Source organism: Pteropus alecto, unplaced genomic scaffold, assembly GCF_000325575.1.
Source record: "Pteropus alecto unplaced genomic scaffold, ASM32557v1 scaffold7, whole genome shotgun sequence".
In the NCBI taxonomy this organism is placed as follows: domain Eukaryota; kingdom Metazoa; phylum Chordata; class Mammalia; order Chiroptera; family Pteropodidae; genus Pteropus; species Pteropus alecto.
The window spans coordinates 29761852-29781727 of NW_006494614.1; the positions used below are offsets into that span (position 1 = coordinate 29761852).

Below are 19876 nucleotides of genomic sequence, written 5' to 3' on the forward strand. Positions count from 1 at the left end.
ATTTAATAACATGCTCTCGGCTTTTACAAAGGTTCGTTCAGTATACGACTCATCCATTTGATGAGGTACGTATACATCTGTGTCTTTAGCCAAACCATGATTTAAAAAGCTCTTTCATTATGTTACCAACAGCCTTTACACAAACACTACATAGATCGTGAAATACTCATGTGTTCCAATTCTGGTCTGATTCCCAAGTCTACATTCTCCCGATCATACGTGCCACATTGCTTTCCAAAACAAGCTGAACCACCCTACTCAGGAAGCTAGTGTTTTATTAAGTTATATGAAAGATTTCCAAATAGCCAATAAATGTTACTTGAATTTAAACCTGAAAAAAACCATGGTCATTCCCCTCAAAAAGCTTCTAATTCACTGGAAGGTAATTCAATAGTTGTATTATAAGACAGAAGTTATATTTGATTATAAGCTGGAGTACACTGTTTTCCTTTATGTGTCATGTCTTATGTACATTTTTTCACTCAGTTCTTAAAATACTGGCATACACAAAATTTAATTAACATGAATATGTCAGCTTTGTAGTTTAACGAAATTATATTTCTTTCCAAAAATGAGAATCATGGGATTTTTCCTCCTTAGCTAAATTTGGGGCTCAAATAGAATAATTAACTTAGCTAGGTGTTCAGCAATGCCTTTTTCTCCATTTCTTTTAGTATTCTGTTTTTATTTTTCATCTTTCCAAACAAAGAAGACAATATCTTTGAAGCCTATCTAGTGTTTGTGGTATGGCCTATCCAGCTGACAGAAAGATCCTATGAACCTTGGTGCTTCTAATTACAAAGAAATTTACTGAGCTTCACATGGTATCTCTTTGCAAAATTTGGATAATAATAACATCCGCTCTCATATGATGAATACTTGAAGATTAAATAAGAATATTTATGGTAAAGTGCCAGGCACACTGTGGGACTCAATAAATGCTAGTATTCTCCGTTTTGACAAATACTCCAAATCCTTATCCATGCCAGAAGATAGCCAAGTTTACTCTAAAAGCCATTTAAATAATATGTTATGTTTCTAAGAAAAAGAATGACTTTTTTTTTTTAACTTCATTTGCCTCTATCAACAACCTCAAATATTATATCCCTGTTTTTAGCTGTTCTTTCCTTCACTACAGATAAACCCTATAAATAATATAGAAAATATTCCCTTTTAAGATTTTGGTGTATCTTTATAAATAGAAAATACCACAAGCCATTCGCTCTGGCAGTCAGGGTCCACTTGCTCTAAGGATAAGCCACTTTATAAGCAATAGTCAACAAATTTGGATGAAGGGGTTCCCTGAAAGAATGACGTGTTCCTGATCAATTATACTTTTTAAGTGAAAATATATCTTTATTACTACAAATCAGTTCAAATATGAAAGGCAGGGGAGAAAAAAACCAAAGTAGAAAATCCTGAAAATTTTAATGAGGAAAACTAACAATTTGACTTACTTAGGACCATTTTCAACCTATGGATACATATTAAGGAAAAAGTAGGTGTATTACAATCTACCTAGTGCAATGAGGCAAGTGGGGAGAATATAAAAATTTTTAGAGTCTCTGCTACTTAGACACCTAAAATCTACTTCAGATTAAAAAGGGTGTTGAGGGGGCTAGTCACTGCTGGCTTGGATTCAGGAAAAGATTAACCCAGGGGCTGGTACTTAGGTGATAAACAGGACGGATTCTTTGGCTCTTACCAGCAGTGGCTTAAACTAAACCTAATTCATACCCGATAGTACTGAAATTAATTCCATCTACCTATCTCCGATTATTCTCCCTTTTCTCTAGGTAGTAAGTTTATCCATATTTTAGGTAGATTACCTTTTTAAAAAATCACAGTTTTTGGATGACCTTGACTGTCGACATCTAAATTTAACAAAATACAGCTTTTAAAACAATATTTACATGTAAACCATACTCCACAGAAAGGAGTTATCATTACTGGCTGAAATTAAACAGAATACAGTTGTAAAGAGAGATTAAACGGCATTGCCAAAGCATTATTCGAATTGCATACTCTGTGTAAAAGGCCTCAAGGTACAATCAATAAATGAATAACTAAAATACATAAAACTGTAGCAGATACTAATCACCATAAAATTGTGTTAAAATAATGTTTAAGTGTTGACTTATCAGACACAACCCATTATTAAAGACAGATTTTTTTTTTTTGTACTATTTCTACAAGGTCCATGAATTAGAAAACAACAGTAAGAGACAGAGAATGACTTACACAGGTACTTTTTGAAAATCATCTTGGCTCTAGTTCTTTGCAGTAAGCATTTGGAAACTGCAGAAACATAGTGCCTGAATTCATGTGTGGCCAAAGCAAAGCTTTGCAAGGGATAAGAAAATAAGAACAGGGGACAAGAAGTAGTGTTGTCATAACAAGTATGTGTTATGACATTCTTGAAATTCCCAAGACCAAGCTATAGTGTTTCCATAGTATCACTAAAGAATAAGGATAACTAGACCTCAGATCAAGTTTAAAAGTCAAAGTCTTCACGGTGAGTTAATATCAGGCATACCAGGAAGGAGAAAGGGCAAAGCTTTTGACAAAAAAGGAACCACACCTATCTTTAAAGACAGAAAGAATGGAACATTTCCTGGAAAAGCAGTAAAAATACTTTATGATCTCCTCTTGAATTTTCTTGAATGAAATCATTTTTGTTAGTGAATATTATATTCAAATATACTGATAAATTGACTATGTCCTAGATTTGTTTTCCTAAATATATATTTTCAAGGGGAATTTTTAAATGATTTAAAATTAAAGGTAGAAAATAAAAGCATAATTGTGATAAAACTCTTATCCAAGAAAATTAATCAACATACATTTTATTCCTTTGTAGGTAAACATCACATCTATGATATATTTAAAAACATCAAAGTGGAAATCACAACTCATCTTTAATGGATTTAAATGTATTATCATATCTAAATTAGCATATCTATGCAGATAAAAATGTCTAATCCACACATTTCCAATGAAATTTCAGTTTTTACCATTCTGACTTTGCCTTTACATATGCTTTAACTGAACAATATTTCTTGCCACTACCTAAACTAATGACAATGATGTACTGTCTCATAAATATTTACTTATTCTGACAAGTGCTTTGTTTTCTTCTGCACTGTCTAAATAAATCTAATAGGATAAAATACAATTTATTTGTAGAGTTTTTAATATTACAATGGAGAATATCTGATATGAATTTTCGTCATCGAGTTTATTTTGAAAGACTATGGGAAATAAGGGTTTATTAATACCAAGAACTTCTCACTAAAAATGCCCAAGGAAAGGGTAGGAAAAACAGCTGGGCATAGAGAATGTTAGGTTCTTTGCATGGTGATGACAAAGCTGATCTGCCAGAGGCTGGGCTAGGACTTCGGTGTGTAACGGTTTTTACTTTTCTGAGGTCTATGTGAAAATTCAGAGAGTGAGGATGGCCTATAGGAATCTATCTGGAGAGCTGAAGAAATGTAAGGGACAGTCAGTCTTAACCCCTGCAAAGGAAAAAGAGAAACGAAACACTGAAATAAAAGGTCTTTAGGTACAAAAATGCAGAGAAATGAGGAGAAAAAGAAATGGCGTAGATGATAGAGGCTCTGTTCATCTCTCTGGCAACCAAATCAAAGTTGCGACAGAAACAAGGAGCAGCAGCAAGGAAAAATCACCTGGGATCTAGAGGAACAAGCCATACAACTATGGAGAAATCCAAGAAAGCACTCTGTAACAGCAGAAGGTAGGATGGGGTGAGGATGCGGGGCTGCTGGGTCTCCAGCAGCTGAGTGAGATGGAGGCAGCGGCAGAAGCCTCTTAAAGGGGCTGTGTCCGTGAGTGGATTTTCACAGTGACACCTGCTCGCTCTGAGCACCAGTGCCGATTCAGCTGCACAAAGAGGTCACCAGGGACTTACAGGGAGACATTGTTGGAGTGAAGGCCCAGGCGAGACTTGCTAGGTACAGAAGTGCCAGTGGTATCCATTGTTCCCTGTTGAGCCCTCTCCCAATATCAGTGCTCCAGACACAGTGCTGCCATAGCCGTGATGTCATCAAACTGGATAAAAGAGGTCACTCCACCCAGAGGATTCCCTGAAACCCCGACTCCCCCAACTCAGGGCCTCACCCAAGCCACATCCAGGTGTATCCTCAGCAAATCAGATGCTTCTTGCTGAGACTCACACTGGGGGCAGCTGGCCTCGGTTTCTAGTGTGACTTTTTGAGGCAACCATAAGCACAGCATCAGTGGGTTGCTTGCTGAATCTTGACAAGTGGCCCTGCAGGGGTAGATGCTTGGGCTAAATTTGGCCTGCAGCTGAACCCCTCTCAAGACTGTGCCACTAGACACCTACATCACAAATCCGCACTAAAAAGACCGGTAGACTTAGGAGCTTCGCTTACTGCATAGAAATGGACATGGAGAGGCAGCCAAAATCGGAAGACAGAGCAAAAACCATACGAGAGAACAGAACAGAGGTTCAGAAATAATGGAGTCAAGGAATCTAACAGATGCAGAGTTCAAAACACTGGTTATAAAGATGCTCAATGAACTTTTGAAGAACACATTATCTGAGATGAGAAGTATATTAAATGGAATAAACAAAGGGATAACCAAAGTAAATAAAGAAGAGGATCACATACCCTATCTAGAGGACAGGAAAGCCAATCAGGACACTCGATCAGAATGGCAAGAAAAAAGATGCCAAGACTATAAAAATAATTTAAGGAGGATATGGGACACCATTAAGGCTCCAAATATTCGTCTGATTGGTGTAAGTGAAGAAAATCAAGATGCTGAACAGCTGTTTGAAGAAATAATGATGGAAAACTTCCCTGACCTGGTGAAGGAAATGGACATAAAACTTCAGGAAGCTCAGAGAATTCCAAACATCAGGGATCCAAAGAGGCCCACATCAAGACACATCATAATTAAAATGCCAAAGGTTAAATATAAAGAAAAGAATCTTAAAAGCAGCATGAGAAAAGCAGATAATTACCTACAAGAGAACACCCATAAGACTGGCAGCTGATTTCTCAAAAGAAACTATGCAAGACAGAAGGGCTTGGCAAAAAATATTCGACAGGATGAAGATCCAGTATCTACATCCAAGAATACTTTATCCAGCAAAGCTATCATTTAGAGTTGAAGGACAGATAAAGACCTTCCCAGACAAAAATAAGCTAAAGGAATTTATCAACACCACGCCAGTATTACAAGAAATGTTGGAAGGACTTCTTTAAGAAGAAAACACATGTATCAAAAACAGGAATAAAGAATGGTAACAACTACATTCCTATCAATAAGTACCTTAAATGGAAAAGAATTAAGTGCTCCAACCAAGGGATTGAGTGGCTAAAAGAATAAGAAAACAAGACCCTCACATATGAAAAGGAAAGGAATGGAAAAAGAAATGCTGTGATGAACTTAGAAGGTATTTAAGTCAGACATAGAAAGATAAATACTATATGATTTCACTTATATGAGGAATTTAAGGAATAAAAACGGCTAAAGAAGCACAAATTAGTAGCTGATGGATGGTCACAGGATGGGGAGCACGGCATAGGGAATGCAGTTAGCATTAATATGCTGGCTAAGTGGAGGGTCAGGGGTGGGAGGGAGCAATTGGGGGGATTGTTTTATGAACTATATAGATGTCTAACCAATGTACTGTATACTTGGAACTAAATAAAATAATAATTTAAAATAATATAAAAAAATACAGAGAAAACATTAAGGTTATGGTAGGTAAAAGGATGGATTTAGCTCAAAACCCATGAAGCATGTTGTAGACACCATTTCCCTTCTGGGTATCTTTCCAGTGGGGGGTGCAAAGACAGCCAAGAATTCTTTTGAGATTTTAGTAGGGAACCCCTCATATTTCCCTCTCAAACTTTAGAACCTTAAGTAAACCACAGGATCCTTGGTTCTGGGTGTGATTAACACAGTCTTGTTTTACTCATCCTGGAAGCCATTGGGATCAAAGACCTGAGAGCAAGAAAGTCAGCCTCAATCAGTCCTAGAGTGATCACAGGCAAAGCCTGGTACCACATTTTAAACCACAACCCTCCAAAATGAAGGGTCTGAAACTACCTCCCTCACTGAAACCTGCGATGCAGTGAGGTTATGTAGGCCTCCGTGTATGCCTAAGTCTACCCACCCATGGCTCCTCGCTTGGCTTCTGCTAGGTTTGCCCAAACCTTATGACTGGGAGTCAGCCTCAGTCCATAAGGGGCTCCACTGCCTCCTGCTGGCCTTTCCTGAACCTCTCCTTGACTTTTTGGCTGGATCTGGCTGTATTGCAGCTCACCTTCCAGAGATCCAAATCACAATATCCAAGGGCTCTAAGGTCCAGTGTCTGCTGTTTCTAGGTACATTTGGACAGTTTTCCTCGACTCAGGTTTTCCTCATTGTAAAATGGTGAACGTTGACATTTGCTTATTCATATCCCACCAAGATATGATAAGTACCAGTGATGCGAAGCCCAAAGCTCTCATACAAAACTCAGGTTATGGTTAAATGTCATCTTTTGTTTAGGGCTTCCCTGACTAAATCACTCAAAACTATGTTCCCTATATTCTTCCCTGCAGAATTTTCTCCACACCATCTATCACCAATCAATATATAATTTACTTATACGATTACTGTATCTCTCCCACAAGAATGTAAACTCCAGAGGGTTGATATTTTTTGCCTAATTTTGATCACTGCTGTACCTCTAGTATCTAAAAGAGCATCTGGGACACGGTAGACACTCGAATATTTGTTGAATGGATGAATAAAATACACTCTTAACATAGCAACCTAGGAAAAGGCGCTTGGCTTGGACAAATCTGAGACAGTGCAAAAGAAAATGACAAGCATATTTTAAAGATCTAAAGTCAAAGAACACTATGTCACAGGGTGCTTCGTCAACATTACCCTCAATTTCTTTTTTTTTTTACCTCAGATATCTATGCCTCATTCTTCTGAACTCATTCTCACTTAAAAGCCTTGTTTCACTTAAAAGTGGGCATTTTTGCCAGTCCAAAACAATAACCATCTAGATCCCCGCCCCTTGAGTTAACATCCCACTACTCGTTACCTGGTTAGGATTCCTATTTTTCTGACTAAGCTGCATTCAACAATAATGCACCATTAAAAGCACAGCCATTTTCTAGTCCCCACAACCACGAAAACTAAAAATGCCTTCCTATAAAGAGCAATGCACGTGACAGGTGCAAATAGCCATTTGATTTATTTTTAAAATAAAATCCTACTTTACAAAGAGGTAAACTAACTGAAAAGATGGTGCCAAGTAATTTTTAAAAAAAAAAAACAAAAACAAAAAAAATCAAGAAAAATTTATAGGAAATGTGCTGGATAATAAAGACATAATGGGCTGATAAAGAAAGCCGAGAATATATCTTTTCCACACTCCAAGCCCTTGAGATTCCTAACTCTAATAAATTTTTCAAAGAAAAATCCCTTAGTATCAGAAATCTGATCCATTTTGGAGATTATAAATACCCAGTTTTTCTGGAGAAAATTTACCTCCAGGACATGACAATTAAGACATGCTCTGTGGAGCCTTATACTGGTACCTCCTTGTCATCATCGTCTCCTAAAGGCACTGCACGTATTAACAACAAAAGTTTAACCTTTTAAAATGTTGGGTAAAACATCATTTTATAACAATTTTAATCCACAAGGTATCACTGGCAAAACAAGTTAAAAGGAATGATTAAAGTTGAAGTTTTCTACTTTTTGTCTCATTTTCATAGTTAAGAATTGAAAAGCATTTAGAGTAGACCACCAAAAGCAATTAGATTTACTAAAGCTAATTTTTACCAGAATAGTGTTGGGAGGGAGGGATAATATCTGCTTTATTCTAAGGATAGATAACGCAATACATAATTTAATTGAAAATTTGACTAGCTAGCCTCTTGGCAATTCATGAAAGCAAGTCAACCTGCTCAAATCAATGTTTAAATATTAAGCCTTATACTGTCTTATCTAGAATTTGTATTCCGAAGGCAACAGAAGGCATGGAGATAAGAGTTAAACACTTAATATGCACATGTCTTCATTATACATTAAAATATTTGGAAGAGAGAATAGAAATTTTATTACAATGAAACCTTACAAAATATATTCTAGATGGCTTGGTAACTGCTAAGGGTACCCTTAAAATTGCTGCCTAGTGACAACGATTAGCCTACTTTTGTAAGAAACTTATTACATTCAAATTACTTTCCTAAGATATTGCTAATGTGAATATTCAAGCAAAAGTTTTCTTTTTTAAAAAAATCAAAACCATAATCAATTACTATAATTAACATAACCAATAGTAAACTAATTAAGGTTTGGGTCTACAAGTTAATAGGTTTATAAATATAGAGAAAATATATGAAAGGTCATAGAATAATCCATTTATCATTTTAAATTATTATTAACTAATAAGGGTTCAGATTACCTTGATATTTCGTGTATGTACTTATTTCTTTGCAACATTTTAGTAGGCATTACTGGTGTAGGTAAAGTATTAGTTATAGTACCTGGCATATGCTAGGCACTCAGTAAATAGTCAAATTGTAATCATTCTTTAGCTTAGCAATCTTTCATATTTATCATAGGTGAACTCCTTAGCATACTTCTGGAGGGTGTCATTCTACACTCTCTTCAACTTTCCTTGAGCCCTAATTGCACCAGATCCTTATGGGTAAGTGACCTCCCTGCCTACTTTACTGAAAAGGTAGGCAGTAGGCATGAACTTCCCTAGCTCTTCTTTCTTCCTTCAAACACTACTTTACCAACTTAAAATCTCTCATATATCTTTCAGGTCTCAGGCAAATAAGAGATCCTTACTGAACTCCTTAAGCAATTCATTCATTCATTCAACAAATTTTATTAAATATGCATGACCCTTCTGGCACCGTGCCAAGTGCTGGGTATATGGTGGTAAAAAAGACAGAAAGATCCCTATTCTCAGGGAGCATCATATGGGAGAGGAGAGTCATACTATATAATAATCACACTATAAATATTTGCTTATAAATTCTCCATTTCCTCAATTACTCCCAGCACAGCCTCTATTTCCATGAATTTCACTGCTTCTGACCACCTCGGCTTGAAAATAATCTTTGCCTGGAATGGTCACCCTCTATAGCTAATATGTTCTTTCCTTACTGACTTCTCAAACTTCTAGAATAATTACTCTACTTCCATTGCCTCCATTTCTTTATGTGGTCAATAGAACTAGGGAATCTGTCTCCTCTTCTGTACTTTTCTTAGAAGCAACTTTCTAAAAACAATATCCATGCCCTTCTCAGTTCTGAAACTACCAAGTACACCTTACTTTTGAAAATTCTCCTCTTTCTTACTGCCTAAGACTCCACACTGATTTCTCTCCTCTACTCCAATTTTTCTGATAATTCTGCTTTCACTTTAAGTTTCTCCATTTCTATTCCAAGCAGTGGGTACTCCTCAAAGTAGAGTCCTCTGCTCTCTCAATTTCTCTCTATACTCTCTATCTGCCAACTTATTTACCTTCAAAAGAAATCAGAAATCAGATCACTCGATTTCCCTTGTGAATTTCTGTCCCCTTTGCTGTGGAGCCCAAGAGCTCCCAAGAACACTAAAATCCATTCCTAAAATCTATTCCATTAGTCTATATCCCTTGAACATGTTCTAAAACTATGCTGGAATTCAGTCCCTAATTCCATTCCTTCTCTTAAACTTCCTCTTCATTCTAGGTTACATGAAACCTGTTATTAAGCAGCACAAATTTCATTCTACATAAGGAAACTGTACTGACTACTTCATGTAAAGCTAACATCTCCTTCCTATGAAGTCCTAAAATAAGAACAGCTACCACTTACAGAATGTCAGAATCTGTTCCAAGCCCTTACTGAATCCTCACCACAATCACTGAAATGTAGACAGACAGGTTGACAGAGATATATCTACATATGTACACATAATTACTGTCCACATTCTATAGATGACACACATCAGGTAATTTGTCCAAGGTCACAGTTTTTTATAGAACCAAATCTGAACTCAATCTGACTCTAAGTCTGAACTCTATATAGTTTTTTCCAACCTCTTTCATGTCACTGAGTACATGTAAATGATATTTGTAAAGCACTCTATTGTAAATGAGAGAAACTGCTCACAGTTGAAGGCAACTAGCTTTGAGTATCCGAGGCCCAGCCCAGCTTCCTCAAGGGTTCATGAGATCAATATTGGAGTATATTGGAAATTCATTAGCAGTATACCAGCTGAGAAGCTTTGCTGTACATATCCATTTAGTATTAGCACATAGTAGGGGTTCATAATTATGTAGGTTACTGATAAAGGATAACACATTATGCTCAAATTGCCAATAGAAGTAGACAGGAGAACAAATAAGAGTTGAAGATTTTCCATGCCTATATTTTGATAAGCCAATAACCGATGTCAATTTCTATAAGGGCAATATCTAAAACACTGATTCTTGACCTTTAGTGTGCATCAGTTTCACCTGGAAGGCTTATTAAACCACGAACTGTGGACTCTGCCCCCGGAGTTTGATTCCTAGAGTTTGAATTTCAACAAATTCCCGGATGCTGCTGAAGCTGATGCTGCTGTTATGGGTCCTGGGAGAACCAGTGGTCTTAGAAACCAAAACCCTAGCAATAAATATGCTTCATATACTCACACCCCCTCCCCCTGCTCAGCCAAATATTTAATCCTTTGGTAGTCAATTTTTAACAACATAAGTCTGTTGTTAAAATAAAATAAAATAAAATAAAATAAAAGTCTGTTCTAAGTCATGATGAAAGCTGGATTCTGGGACAAGAGATAAGCTTTTTAAATAGCACTAAATGTTCCTTGACTCAATTATAACAACATGTAGTAGACCTTAAGTACGCTATCATTGGGGACAGGAAACTCAGCTATATATAAAGCATACATGATTTATGTTGTGCTTAATATCCAGCAGAGCCAGGTCAAAGCCATTCAGAACAACAACAATATAAGCCATCTGATTAAGGGGACATATTGCTTAAATTTATTAGAAGAATTATCCAGTTCAATTTATTCTTAACAAAGCTAGTGGCTGAAGTGATTTAATATCCAAGTACCAACTGAAAGAATATTTTAGTGGTATATTTTTCATGCTTTAAACCAAGGTGTGATAAATTTATCTCTTGCACATTGGGTGAGGCCTTTTCTCGGGCAGATTGGCATGTAAATTATAATTACAACTAAGAAAAACTTGCATGAAACTGTATTTTGATTGATTAAATATATTTTATTTGCATAAAGCACCAATGTATTAATTCAAGAATCTAAGATATTATTTAAGGAATAAGACATTCAAAGTTTCCAAGACTCTTGTAGAATTATTCACAAATCCAAAGAATGCTATTTGATGACTCAAGCGCACTTTTCAAATGTCTTCATCCTCCACTGACAAGGTGAACCAAAGAAGCTTTATTCAAAAAAATTTTTAACATATGATAAATACTCAATACAATTAAATCTAAGAATAAAAACCCTACATTATGAAACTAATATTATTATGGGAGTAAAGTATAACCCAAAGCAATTAGTTTGCTATAAGATCATTCATAACAACAGAATGTTCTCTTGGAAATGGTTGATGTTTTAATACTAAAATCCTTTATCTTTCAGTGCAATATGCATCCAAATAAAAATGGCATTCAATCATAATGACCAGGTAAAACCCAAGGAGAACTCTGAAAGCGCAGATTTTAACATGACAACAACCAAAAATCACAACTCCCAATCCAGATAACAACAACAACAACAACAACAAAAAAAAAAGAATTATAAAGAATTATAAAATAATGGAAGAAAAACAAATAGCAGAAGAGTGAACAATGCTCTGCCTACTTGCCCCTCATTCCTTGTTCACTGTGTATTCATATCCTTACCTATCTCTCTACTAATCCATGCCATTCATTTTCTTCAAGTCCTAATTCAAGATTAATCTTCAAGAAATCTATAACATGATCCACTCTAATAACGTCCTTACTCCACATTACCTCACCAATACTTTTCTTTTCACCATCACATTTTGTAATTGTTTTCTAGATACTCCTATCAACTCACTTTATTATCAAAAAGATTAAAATCTTAAACCAAAAGGATTATTTATTTTTTTAAATCTACATTGGCCTGCATAATCAGAAATCCGTATTTAGAGAGGCCAAATTAATTTTAATCAAGTGAAAATATAAGTGGGAACTTTGTTTGTACTATGCTTTTTTGTCGATACACTTTCATAACATCCCCAGATTCACAACACAATTTTAGTAAATATTCAAAGTTGCAAAATTATATATAGATATATTTAACTAAATTACAGTTATCAACTGACCCTGTATAGTTGACCTGATCCCAGTTGGCAATTTCCTATCCAGCAAGACCATTTCCTACTGGCCTACTAATTAATCCAACTATCTTTGGTAATTACATTAAAAAACAAACAAACAAACAAACAAAACTCTATTGACTTATCTCTAGCCACAATTATACTTTTACAGTTCAGTTTCCCACCACCTAAAGGATGAGATACATTCTCTCATCTGAGGTCCTCTGAAAACGCTGCTTTCTCAACATGGAATCCCTTCCTTTCTCTAGCTAATTCCTTAACTTTACTTGGCAAATATAACATCCTCACTCATGACACACTTTATTTTCCTTTCTGTCGGGTCTCTCCTCTGTTCTACTATAGAATCCTATGACCACAGCAATTATCACACTGAATTTGTTTATTTGTGTTTATCTGGTTTATCCAGGAGACTGTAAAGTCCTCATAAATAAGGGTTGTGTCCTGTCTATGATGAACACACAATAAAAATCTGTTGAATGATCATCACAATGTAGATGGAGTATGTATGCATGCGTATTTACACACACATATGCGTGCTTCTTTGTACTTTTAATAAGAATCATAATTTGACAACTGTATTATTTAAATATTTGTAACTGAGTATGTACTAAATTTCTGGACATTAAATAATAACGGACAGTTGGTTACCACTTCTTACATAGTTGCATATTCTCTCAACCCATATTTTGATTTAGAAAAATACATGGAAGACAATAAATCTGGCTTGCTATTAAAATGGTTAATATTTTATAAACTTATTAGAAATATAGCTCTATTTAAAAAGAAACAAAGATTTCTTTTCTCATACTGAAAGCTATCTTTTAAAGCTTTAGCAGAATTTACCACATATTCAGCAAATATCTAACAGTTGCTAGGTCTTGTGCTAAGCCCTTCTGACCCAAAGTGGAAAAGTTATAGTCCCGGCATATAAGTAGTTCAAAATCCAGTCATAAGATACACATGCAACAAAGATACTATGATTTGATAAGTTATAAAGATGATATGTACAAAGTTCAATAAAGATGGATCAATATAGGCATTCTAGTTTAAATTCAGCAGAAAAAAATGAAAACTACAGTTTCTAAACAACTAAGTTGTAAGACAATAAACTAGAAGCCCTATCCTCTGCTATGATCACCCTTCAGGATTCTTAAACTTTTTTGTATCATGGACCCCTTTAGCAAGTCCATGATGAGAAATCTCTTCTAATTTATAAAATCAATAGTTTCTATTGCAAATTTCAGATTCTACTAAAATTCTTGATCCACTTCAGCTTCCAGTTCATTATGAATGAAATAACAGCACATTAACAAACAGTTGTGTAGTACCAATTTATCTGAATGAATTTAAGAAAAACAGACCAAATTTCCTAGTTTTCCACGTATTTATAACTATAAGGATTTTTTAGTCCACTCAATAATAAATTATTGAGTGTCTACTAGGGTTCAGGCACTGTTCTAGGTGCCTACACACGCAGCAGTGAACAAGAAAAAGATACTTGCTTTTATATAGCTTTATTCTAATTGTAGGATATAGATAATAACTGAATAAACAATGTATACGAGGTAGTGATAAGTGTCCAAAATTATAAGAGCATAATCTGGTAGCCAGTAACTGGAAGCTATATTAGGTGGTACCTCTATTTATTATTAATACCATTTACTAGAATGTGCATGCTAGTCTAAAAGCAATTTTAAAAGAATGGAAAAATAACCAATCCAAACTAATAACTCTGAATAAGCACTTTATACACAGGTGGCTACATTTTACATATACAGAGGAACTGACTTAGTATATCAAATTCCTAATAAAAAATAACAAGACCTTGAGTTGCTTCCACAATCACATTATTATTATTCAAAAATGTTTATAAGAGAAAACAAGAATGTGTAGACTATAATACAAAAATTGCTTAACTTTAATAAAAAGTATCTAGTAACATGCTACTCTAATATTTATATTCTAGATGACAGTTACAAAAGCTAATACATACGGTTTTACATTATTTTACAATATGGACAAATTCCCCCTCCAACTTTAAGCATAACCTTAGAAAAGTATTTTTTTGAAAAACTAGATAAATGCGTGCAACAAATACAAGCAAGGGAAGATGGGAGAAAGAGACAGACACTGATTAGGCAATCAATTCATAAAGAACAGAGCTTCATTTTTAGAAAGGAGTTAGGGAAAAGGAATACTTAGTTCTAAACAGAGTAACTAGGAAAGATGGCAGTGACAGCAGAGTTATAGTTAAAAAGTGATGGAGGTATTAATCCCTTTTCTGTTGCTTCCTAAATAATGTCTAAATACCCGTAATCTTTGCTCAGATGTGCAAAGCAAGGTATGTCGAATAAGTTACAATGAGTATATAAACATAAAGAGAAAGAAATCAGCTCAATGGTCATTTGAAAAACAATAGTAAAGGAGAATTTCAGTTGAAACTGACAATGCCACCACAACAGTTTTCTTGCATTGTCAGGAAATAAGCTATTCAACGGAAGTGATTGTTCCAAATCATTCCTAGGTTTAATTCCTAGCTCCTTTAATTAGAGCACTACAAAAAATGTCTAATATACGTCCTCCATAATCATTCTTTACAAACAATATTTAAGCCATCAATTTTTTACATCTTTTAAGTACTTTTAATTGATGTATATAACTTAGTGAAAATGTATAATTATTAAAGTGAAGAGAATATTTTAATAAGCCAAAAGATACTAAGTTAAATTTTATCAAAAAAATATGTAAAAGAAGATATAATTGAGAAAAACATGAATATGTATTAACAAATAGACTCTAAGAACAGAATACTAGATAGACACAGTAAATCATAAGTGTAACTTATAATCTTTTTGTAAAACTAATATATTTGCTGTAATCAATAATAAGCTAATGAAATATAGACTGCTATATATTATCTAGAAAGGTACAAATTATTTATTGATTTCTTTTTGTAATAATTTTTGAAGAAAACTACTTTTACATTGCAAAATTTTAAAAAATCCACTTGAAAAAATTTTTTCAAACACACAGGTTTAAAAATATCTAAATACTAAAGACATTGATCCATAGGCCCTCCCAAACACACATAAAAAAATGTTGGGTCAGTGAACAGGTATGCAAGCCAAAGGCCTATTCAGAGCAAGTTTTTCCTTCTTTTTCCTCTTTCTCCTCTTAGTATACAGCACAAACCAAGCTAAAATGCTAGCTCAACTTCTCTCTTGTCACTTCAAAACCATGGCCTAACTTTCTCCACAGCTCACAGCTCACAAAGGTTTATCTGCTCTGATGGTTAATTTTGTGTTAACCTGACTGGGTCACAGGATGCCCAGACATTTGGTCAAACATTACTTTGGGTGTGTCTATGAGGGTGTTTCTGGATGACAGTAACATCTGAATTAGTAGACTGGCAGGACAGAATACCCTCCCCAATGTTGGTGGGACTCACCCATTCCTTTGAATATCTGAATAGAAAAATGCAAAGTAAAAGGGCATTTCTTCCTGCTTCACTGCCTTAAGATGGGACACAGATTTTTCCCTGCCTTTGGACTCAAGCTAAAACGCTGGCTCTTCCTGAGTCTTCGGCCTACTGGCATTCAGACTGGAACTCACTAGGGGCTCTCCTGGGTCTCCAGCTTGTTAACTGCAGATCTTGGGACTTGTCAGCCTCCATAATCACATGAGCCATTCCTTATAATAAATCTCTTAATGCACACACTTTCTATTGGTTCTGTTTCTCTGGAGAATCCTAATATACCTACCTACATAATATATCAAATTTTTAATAAGATGAAAAAAAGAACACTTCAAAGTAATAATATATAATGATATCAATGACAAAGCAAGATACATAGCTTGATGAGAATTTAATTTAAATCCTTTCCAAATAGTAATTTCACAGCATACACCAAAAATGGTCTACAGTTTTCACCAGGTAACTTTATTCCCTGATGAATATATACAGAGACCATAATCAGAACTATAATCAAAGATTTATGTGCTCAGGATACTGGTTGCAATAACATTTCTGATAGAGTCAAATAGACACAACCATATGTCCAATAATCGGGTGATGATTAACCAAATTGTATCACTTTCAAATGATGTGTTGTTATGCAAATAATCCAAATGATATTTTCAAAAATAACTCAGCAACATAAGGAAATGATCATAATATAACGTCTGTTTTTAAAAGGGGAGGAACTCAATGATATCTAGCTACTTAGACTAGAGAGAAAGGCTAAAATGTTCATAGTAACTATTTCGGGATGAGGAAATGACAGGTAAATTTTTCTGTGTTTTCCTATTTTCTATAATCAGAATGTTACCTTTAAAATAAAGTAAATATATAATGGAAGGCTAATGAACATTACCCAAAACTGTGTTTTAAAAAAACCTATTAAATGATAAATTAAGACTCTATGGATAATTATGAATGAAAGTTTTTAAAACAAATCTATAAAAACTGTAAGAGATTTTTATGATGTTATAAAAAAATCTTAACCTTTTAAAAATATATAAAGCTAGAGACGTGATGGACTGAATTGTGTTCTCCCTAAAATTCTTATGTCGAAGCCCTAACTCGAAATGTGACTGTATTTGGAGATAGGGCATTTAAAAAGGTATCTAAGGTTAAGTAAGATGGTATGAGTGGGATTCTAATCCATATGACTAGTGTCTTTATAAAAGACTTCAGGGGAGTGAAAGCACACAGAAAAGGCAGCAAGAAGGTGGCTGTCTGGAAGCTAGAGAGAGAGGCTTCAGATTAGAAAACAAATCTGCTGAAAACTTGATCTTGGATTGTAAGCCTCCAGAACTTGAAAAAATTTATTTATGAAAAAATAAATTTCTGTTGTTTAAGGCACCCAGTGTATGGTATTTTGTTATGGCAACCAAAATAAAACCTTATTATAAAATTTACTTGGTAACTATTCTTTGTTCTGTAATTTATCTTTCTACTAGGAAAAAGCAAACCAAGAAATAAACAGTAAAAAATTTACTTCGTATCACAGTGCCATGGCATTGAAGGAACAAGAAACCATACTTCTAAAATAAAATGTCATTAGCTAGTACCATTAAATTAAGAATAAGAGTGGGGATCTGAGTACTATAGATAGATTTAAAAGCAGTTCTCAGGTTTAAAGGGATTAAAGTCTTCCTAAAAATGCTTCATAACACACACACAAAAACATTTTAAATTGTTTTCCCTTTGTTCTTAATATCTCCTACTCCTGAAAATGACATTGTATGTGCATATATGGAGTTGGAATTCTAGGAAAACCTACTAGCATAGCCGTCATTCAAATCCATGCTCCAACTACAGAGACTGAAGAAGATGAAATTGAAAACTTTTATACAGCTATCCAGGAAGAAATTGAAAGCACACCAAAACAAGAGATGCTGATAAATATAAGCAACTGGAGCACAAAAGTAGAAAATAAAGAAGAATCAAACGTTTTCAGAAAACTTGCACTAGGGGTCAGACATAAAGTAGAAGATTGGCTCATGGATTTGTGTGAAGCCAAGAACTTTTCCACTGCAAACACATGCTTCAAACAAGTGAACAGAAGACTGTACACACAGACATCACCAGAAATCAAAATACATATTTGGGAGCAGGAGATGGATAAGCTGTATTTTTTCTGCCAAAATAAGACCAGGAATAGGTTGTGGGACTGACCACAAACAGTTACTATCAAACATTAAAGTAAAGTTAAAGAAAAGCACTAAAAGAATCATAGTGTCAAAATATACTGCAAATAATATTCCTCGTGGTTAAAATATACATAAAAAAATAGATTTGCACTATTAAACTTCATTGATGGAGAACCAGAAGGACTGTGCATTGAAACTAGAAATGTTATCAGGGAAGAATGGAGAAAAACAATGCCAGATGTAAAAAGGAAAGAAAAATTGAAATGATAGACAAATTGTTAAAATTGTTAAAAATTTTTAAAGACAGACAAGATGCAAAAGCAAAAGGTGAGAAAAGCATGGTGAGAATCCTGAACTCACTTTTTAACAACTATCACAGAGATAAAGACAACTATTATAATAGTCAATATAAGGAGATAGAAGAGAACAACAGAGAAAAAATGAGAGCTCGCTACCAGAAGATTCAAGATATAAAAGGGAAATTCAAATCTAGATTAGGAATGCTGAATGACCCACAAGGAAGCACATTATCTGACCAGGAGAAAATGAAAAGAAGGCGGAAACAGTATACTAAAAAACTAAGCTAAGGGAGACAAAAGGATGACAGATACCTCTGAAGGAGATTCCTATGAGGAAGAACCTGTAATTCTAGAAAGGGAAGTGAAAGCTGCTCTAAAAGTATTGGGAAGAAATAAATCACCAGGAGTAGGCAGAATATCAATAGAATTATTTCAAACCACAGAAACTGAATTTGTCAAAATCCTAACAAAAATATGTCAACAGATAAGGAAAAGAAAACAATGGCCTACAGAGTGGAAACTTTCAACACACATCCCAATCTTCAAGAAAAGAGATACCAAGGAGTGCAACAGCTATAAGACCATTGCTCAAATTCTCCACCTAAATAAAGTGATGCTTAAAGCAATGTAACAAAGGCTTCTACCTTATATGGAGCAAGAAATGTGGAATGTTCAAGCTGAATTTAGAAAAGAAAGAGGTAATCAAGATCAAATTACGAGTATTCACTGGGTACTGGAGTGCTCCAAAGAATGTCAGAGGAGGGTTAGTCTATGTTTTATAGACTACATACAGTAAAGCCTTTGACTGCCTGAATCATAAAAAGCTATGGGCATGCCTCAGCATTTGATTGGCCTGATGTGTAACCTGTATTACGGACAGGAAGCCACTGTCAGGACAGAATATGGAGAGACAGAATGGTTTTCTATAGGCCAAGGTGTCAGACAAAGGTGCATTTTATCTCCCTATTTGTTTAATCTGCATGCAGAACATTATCATATGAGACACTACACTAGACTCAGAGGAAGGATGAGTGAAAACTGGTGGTAAAAACATCAACAACTTAAGATATGCAGATGGCACCATCTTACAGGCAGAAAGCAATGATCTGAAACAACTTCTGATGAAAGTGAAAGAAGAAAGTGCCGAAGCGGGACGGCGTCTGAACATCAAGAGGACAAAAATCATTACTACAGAATAAATACACAACTTTAACATAGACAATTAAGGCATTAAAATTTTTAAAGATTTTGCTTTGGTTCAGTTATCAATTCAAATGGAGACTGCAGCAAGGAAGTCAAGATGAGGAGCAGCAATAGAAGAATTAGGCAAGATCAAGAACAAAAATGTGTCATTAGAGACGAAGGCTAAGAGCATCTACACTCTTGTATTCCCTGTTACTATGTATGGATGTGGAAGTTGGACAGGGAAGAAGGCTGATAGGAAAAAAATTGATTCATATGAAATATGGTGTTGGAGGAGAGCTCTATAGATACCCTGGACCACGAGAAAGACAAACAAGTGAGTCCC

General features: G+C 34.9%; 1 protein-coding gene across 1 annotated transcript in view; it reads right to left on the reverse strand.

Annotated features, from left to right (window-relative positions):
* Positions 1 to 19876, reverse strand: part of PRIM2 (DNA primase subunit 2) — a 244155-nt gene that overhangs the window by 63112 nt on the left and 161167 nt on the right. The window lies entirely within an intron of this gene.